Source organism: Micropterus salmoides, unplaced genomic scaffold (assembly GCF_014851395.1).
Source record: "Micropterus salmoides isolate LMB-PRFRI ecotype aquatic unplaced genomic scaffold, ASM1485139v1 Ms_hic_scaffold_12, whole genome shotgun sequence".
Lineage (NCBI taxonomy): Eukaryota > Metazoa > Chordata > Actinopteri > Centrarchiformes > Centrarchidae > Micropterus > Micropterus salmoides.
In genome coordinates this window covers 36,448,091-36,455,412 of record NW_024040263.1, presented here as the reverse complement: position 1 = coordinate 36,455,412, position 7,322 = coordinate 36,448,091, and the positions used below count along the sequence as shown (strand labels likewise).

General features: G+C 39.7%; 1 non-coding gene across 1 annotated transcript; it reads left to right on the top strand.

Annotated features, from left to right (window-relative positions):
- Positions 1-6,804: 6,804 nt before the first annotated feature.
- trnal-aag lies at positions 6,805-6,886 on the top strand. The gene has a single exon. It is a non-coding gene; the product is annotated as a tRNA-Leu (tRNA).
- The last annotated feature ends 436 nt before the right edge of the window (positions 6,887-7,322 follow it).

Sequence of the window (7,322 nt, the reverse complement as noted above, 5' to 3'; positions counted from 1 at the left end):
TATGTAAGATTTGGTGAGATTTGGCTCTTCTACTGTGAGTGTAATTCTGCGCTGTCTAAATAAGGACAGCTGTACATGTGCATTTGTTATGATTACATTACAATCACCATCTAGGAAGTTGCCAAATTTGCTAACACAGGCAAACGTCAAGCAAATGCAACAACACAAGACAGAGCAATATGACTTACTAGTCCAACTGTGTCCACAGAAAGAATGCCAGCTCGGCTTCTGTCTTTCAGTCTTTTATTTCACAAAGCCATCTCTCCTTTTCTCTTCTTAACTTCCTCTGTCAACGTCTTCTTCGGTCTCTTCGCCTCTGCCATTAGCTAATGTCATGACAGATGACATTTATTGTCACACAGGGCTTTTCTCATTTCCCAAATTTGTGTCTCCTCGATCCTCGAATCTTAGTCCTTCATACACGAGATGTGAGCAGAGAGGAGTTGAGGAAACACGCATTTAAGAAATGAGATGTCCTTCCCTTGGAGCCGTCATCTTAAAGCAACGTCAGTTAAATATGACATGTTGCACAGCTGCACATCTCCTGTCTATTGTTTTCAACCTAGAGGTTTCAATAAAAATTATAGCGTATGTTGAAAACAGTCACAGATTACACCTATGTAGGCATTTTACCCCCACCTCCAATGGCTTTCCATGTGATTTCTTTCTTTCCTTGTGTTTATTGTACTTAGTGTTTTCTTTTACGATTTACTTTGATGATTAGAGAGGCTGCAGGCAGTCATTTCAACGTTTCCATGCATGCAGTAATGTCAAAATAAAAAAACTGCAGTAATAAACTTGAAAGGACAGAAAGAGGAAAAAGAATTCAACTTTTAGCCTCTGAAATGTTTAGATGATCTGATGGAGATCAGTATTGATCAGGAGGATGACTGCTTTACTCCAAACAGGTTCACTGTATGAACCTGGATTGTGTGAGAGACCTTTTGAATGTGGAGAAGAACACAGAACATGAATCGACATTAGATCTTGATCGATCCTGTCGGTGTGTCGAGAGATTGAAATATTATTTCATGTAGCTGTGGCTAACCCTAAACCTTTGTCTTCAACAACTGGCAAGCATCCATAATGGTACAATATCCCATCTCCATCAACAGTTTTCCGATATCCAACCCAACAAACAAACAGCGACGGCAGCGGCGTCCGTGGTGGTCAAAAACTAGTTGGCTTTTCCTTCTGCCCCAATTAGATGAGCACCATGGTACCACCTACTTGCCTAACCTTTATATAAAACATTGAAATGGCAACTCCACTGACCTTGCTTCTTCCAAAGAACTTACATTGTACATTATATACTATTATTTGCTTCTTATACCTTGCTTGCTGAAGATGCCATGTTCATGTACCATGCCAGCTCTCCTCGCCAAATGTATTGGTCTACTGGCACACTGCTGACACATCGCATAGTACGCATGTAATTGAAATGACTAAATCGGCCCTGGATCAGGCCCCCTGTCACCGATACCCAATCCAGCTATTTGAGTCAATAGGCTATAGGACCAATATCTGATTTCAGTATCAGATCAGTGCCATCCCTAGTTGAAAGTGCCAAATAATTTTAAAGCATGTGAACTTACAATAATAAGAGTCAATATTGATGCCAAATACTCCAGAACCTGCACTTACTCCAGAGATATTGTTGTACAGAAAAAAATTCTACCACTTACACAACCTAAAATATTCTATATTTTAAATGCCAAATAAATAAGCCAGAACTCTGAGTGTGTTAAAACAACCAATAACTAATAAAAGGTTTAATATACAGTAATCTTTGACATATTTAATGTCATCTTTAATACAGTTATATCAATGAAAATCATCTGGCTCAAAATAACTGGTATCCATTTAATAACAGTCAGCGTCAATGAGGAAAAATGGATGCAGGTACCTCCTACATATTAAATATGTAGGAGGTACCTGCAGGATGCTGACAATTTCAATTTCCCATCAAACTCTACAAAGCTCAGCAAAAGATGAAAAGTTGAGAGTTGTGAAGGGAAGCCTGACTATAAGACACAAAAGCTTTATTCCCAGTGTTGTCAGCAAAAAAAAAAAAACAGGTCAAAAGTGTAAAAAACTAAAGGCTAGAAAGGCTGGCTGCTCCTAATGATTAAGCGGTGAGCTGGCTATAATCCTTAGGATTGACCGTTGGTGCTCATCCTGATTCCCCACAGTTAAGTGAGGTCAATCTCTTTCAACTCACATTCCACTCATTTGCAGCACTGTATCTGCAGTTCAAATACCTTTAAGCAGATCATCTCAATCCAAGCTATCCTACTGAAAGTATTGTGAGATTAAGTGCAATTTATACTTCTGTGTCGAATCGACGGCATGGCCTCTGCATAGCCCCCTACCCTATGCCGTCACCTATGCAGCGTTTGGGGTTGTAACTGCAGAATGACAGATCAATCAAGCTTTACACTTATACTGTATGAAGGTAGTCAACTCCCTCCAACGCTGATATGAGCTAAATCCTTTTTGCTAATGTTGTAGCTCAAATATACAGTGGGTACGGAAAGTATTCAGACCCCTTTAAATTTTTCACTCTTTGTTTCATTGCAGCCATTTTCCAAAAATCAAAAAAGTTCATTTTATTTCTCAGTAATGTAAACTCAGCACCCCATCTTGACAGAAAAAAACAGAAATGTAGAAATTTTTGCAAATTTATTAAAAAAGAAAAACTGAAATATCACATGGTCATAAGTATTCAGACCCTTTGCTCAGTATTTAGTAGAAGCACCCTTTTGATCTAATACAGCCATGAGTCGTTTTGGGAAAGATGCAACAAGTTTTTCACATCTGGATTTGGGTATCCTCTGCCATTCCTCCTTGCAGATCCTCTCCAGTTCTGTCAGGTTGGATGGTAAACGTTGGTGGACAGCCATTTTCAGGTCTCTCCAGAGATGCTCAATTGGGTTTAAGTCAGGGCTCTGGCTGGGCCATTCAAGAACAGCCACGGAGTTGTTGTGAAGCCACTCCTTCGTTATTTTAGCGGTGTGCTTAGGGTCATTGTCTTGTTGGAAGGTAAACCTTCGGCCCAGTCTGAGGTCCAGAGCACTCTGGAAAAGGTTTTCGTCCAGGATATCCCTGTACTTGGCCGCATTCATCTTTCCCTCGATTGCAACCAGTCGTCCTGTCCCTGCAGCTGAAAAACACCCCCACAGCATGATGCTGCCACCACCATGCTTCACTGTTGAGACTGTATTGGACAGGTGATGAGCAGTGCCTGGTTTTCTCCACACATACCGCTTAGAATTAAGGCCAAAAAGTTCTATCTTGGTCTCATCAGACCAGAGGATCTTATTTATCACCATCTTGGAGTCCTTCAGGTGTTTTTTAGCAAACTCCATGCGGGCTTTCATGTGTCTTGCACTGAGGAGAGGCTTCCGTCGGGCCACTCTGCCATAAAGCCCCGACTGGTGGATTGCTGCAGTGATGGTTGACTTACTACAACTTTCTCCCATCTCCCGACTGCATCTCTGGAGCTCAGCCACAGTGACCTTTGGGTTCTTCTTTACCTCTCTCACCAAGGCTCTTCTCCCCCGATAGCTCAGTTTGGCCGGACGGCCAGCTCTAGGAAGGGTTCTGGTCGTCCCAAACGTCTTCCATTTGAGGATTATGGAGGCCACTGTGCTCTGGAACCTTAAGTGCAGCAGAAATTTTTTGTAACCTTGGCCAGATCTGTGCCTTGCCACAATTCTGTCTCTGAGCTCTTCAGGCAGTTCCTTTGACCTCATGATTCTCATTTGCTCTGACATGCACTGTGAGCTGTAAGGTCTTATATAGACAGGTGTGTGGCTTTCCTAATCAAGTCCAATCAGTATAATCAAACACAGCTGGACTCAAATGAAGGTGTAGAACCATCTCAAGGATGATCAGAAGAAATAGACAGCACCTGAGTTAAATATGAGTGTCACGGCAAAGGGTCTGAATACTTATGACCATGTGATATTTCAGTTTTTCTTTTTTAATAAATTTGCAAAAATTTCTACATTTCTTTTTTTTCTGTCAAGATGGGGTGCTGAGTTACATTACTGAGAAATAAAATGAACTTTTTGATTTTTGGAAAATGGCTGCAATGAAACAAAGAGTGAAAATTTAAAGGGGTCTGAATACTTTCCGTACCCACTGTATATTTATTTCAGTTAATCACATTTTGTTTTGCACTAAATTCAGATTACATTCCCTGTGAATGTAGCTTTAAAGGGATACTAAGCAATTCTAATCAACTCAATTCAATTCAACAAATGTTTCCTCACAGTTCGCTCTGTGTGCTCTTTGTATGCTCTTTTTTTTCCCCCCCACACAGACCTGGGTCTGTAAATGGAACACAAAGAAAGTGGCTCGGGGCGCTCTCCACAACAGCCAATCCCACCTCCCCTGAAAAAAAAAACCTAGGGAAACACTTCTCAACATTTCAGATAATCTTATTCTCCTCTGTGCTCAGTACACCTTCCTCCCTCAAGGAAGGAAGGCCTCCATCAAGGCTGATTTGGCCAACTTTTCTGCTGACTGAAATGATCATCCCCTCAGGACAGAGGAGTACCTTTCCCCTCCCCACCTCTAGTAATATATAATAATTGCTGAGTACATCTGTGATCTTAATCCTGTACATGTCCATAATTTGTACGGAATAGGGCTTTACACAAAATGGCCATTTGGATGATACTTACACACCTTATAGGAAAGGAAGGATCAGACTGTTGTCATGATGGCAAAGGTTATTCAACAAATGCAACTACTACAACTTTGTCATGCAGAAAATATTTTTGTCTCTGTTAAAGGTCCCGCGTGTAATATTTAGGAGGATCTACTGACAGAATTGCAGTATGTAATTTACATAATGTACTGACTATGTCATCAGTGCTGTATAAAGACCTAAAGACATAATGAACTATGTTTTTATTAACTTAGAATGAGCCATTTCTATCTACAACACAGCAGGTCCCTTATACGGAAGTTGCCATGTGCGTTTCGTCACTACGTTGAATTCGTACGAAGAAGTCGAGTGGTTTATTAGAAGTAAAAAGAGAAGTGAAATTTCGACTAATGGAGGACCACTCGTATTATTTAGCACAAGAGCCGACAGAGCATGAATCTCCGTAGTCAAAGAAGCGAAAACTTGATGAAAACAGACAAAGTCGGAACAGATGATCGATTTTCAAAGCGATGCTAAAGTTACCTGTTTTCTGGTGGACAGGTAAGTTAGTCCAACTTACAACAGCAATGCAAATGAAAACTGTGTTTGATAGCTTTAGCTAGAAGATGGGCAAAATCACAGAGAAAATTTATGTTTTTCCCTTGCCTTGCATATTCTGAATAATTAAGTCAATATAATTTCTTAATATATCTATCTAAAGAAACCTCATTGCATGACTAGCTACTCTGCTGTGTCAGACGACGACATCTTTTGTCCATTGTCGGCCACCTCAGATTCTCCTACTCGCTTGGAAAGTGAGGGGTGAGTGTTCGCAACCTCACCACTAGATGCTACTAAAATTTACACATTTGACCATTAAGAAATATATAATACATTTGCACAAACCTGTGAAGCTCTACTCTATTGCTCTTCCTCAGAGACTGTATGTGTCTCAGTAAACTGAAATTGAATTACAAGAACTCAATTTAAGTTAAAACTGAAATTGGAAGTATATAGAGAGTTGAATTTTCAGTGTGGACCAAATACAGTTTCAGGACAACTGAATAAACTTAATATATATATATATATATATATATATATATATTCTGTTTCGACTTTATTGAAATTCAGTTCCAAAATTATCTATTTAATTTCAAATTGTGCTATTCAATTCAGTTTTTTATGCAATTATTCAAGTTGAGCAATTCAAATTCAAATATAAATGATTCAAATTCAGTTTCTAGTGACAACAAATAGACATGACAGTCTTGATTGACATTAGCAACATGCTGGTAACTAGGTATTTATTATACTAACACTTATGATATCCCATTACAATTACCACCTGTTAGAAAATAAGGATATGACTTCATATACAGTCCAGTGTTTCCTGTTTTCCCAGTCCAGTCCAGAGTCTAATCTGTTCCACCACAGTTTCTTAATGAAGCCAAAACATTCTCAAACTTAAATTAAAACATTAAATGTCATTGTTTTTCGCCACTGATTTGGCAAAGTATCTGTCAAACAAACTAACATTGAAAGCAAAATCTGCCTTGTTCCGTTATAAATCACAAAAAACTGCAATTTATAACAAGTATAAGATTTACATCAATATTAGGAGGTTAAAAAAGTAACTACTGTAAGTAAGAGTACATTTTAAATGAGCTACTTTTTACTTTTACTTCAGTAGATTTTTATACCAGTAACTTTACTTGTACTTAAGTAAACGTTTATCAAAGTAATAGTACTTTCACTGAAGTAGAATTTATTTTTACTCTTTAAACTTCTGAGCAAGAGTTTCAGAGTGGTGAGTTATTATTTGGATCAAATGTATCTTTCATCCATTAAGTTATAACTGAGCACTGTCTCTACATCACAGTAACAACTTTGTCCATTGACTGCCTGGAGGGTTGGTAATGTTTGGAAGGGAGAGGAGAGGCAGCAGGCGGACATCTTGTCACTGTCTGCTGCAGCTCAGTGTTTTTCCACCGGTGTTTTTGATAGCATGTCGGACTAGCCGCTAGGCGAGCATTATGACGCACATTTTGCTGTGAAAAGACTGGACTACAATCGAGCTGTTTTCAGGTATCTTAATATAGGCCTACACTTAATTATATGTTTTGTGTGTAGCACAAAGGAAAAAGTGTGGTAGTGTGGCCGAGTGGTCTAAGGCGCTGGATTAAGGCTCCAGTCTCTATGGAGGCGTGGGTTCAAATCCCACCACTGCCAACTTTATCTCCAGGCACATGGAATTTCTGCCCACAAACTCACAATTACAGAAACTGGGGAGCGGTTGATTGAACACTAAAAATTCCAGTTGTGGTCAAACAAGCCTGTTCATTTAGAAACAATTCTTGTCAAAGCAGAGAAGTCTGAAACTGCTGCCGGTATGATTTAGCGCTCAACCCATTGATTGTATATAAAAATGAACGTAGTATCCGTGACAACACCCGCAGGTTTCTGAAGAGCAGTTTTGAAGTCCAAATTGGGCGGAGCTGGTTGTCGCCATCTTCACCGCGCACCTAGCTCGACATGACCAAGTTAACTCATGCTGTAGCAGCAATTCGGACAAACAATAACATCTCATCCTTTTTCCAATTAGGCCGCGGGACTAGGCAGGGCTTCCCATTATCCCCCTCATTATTTGCACTGATGATTGAGCCCC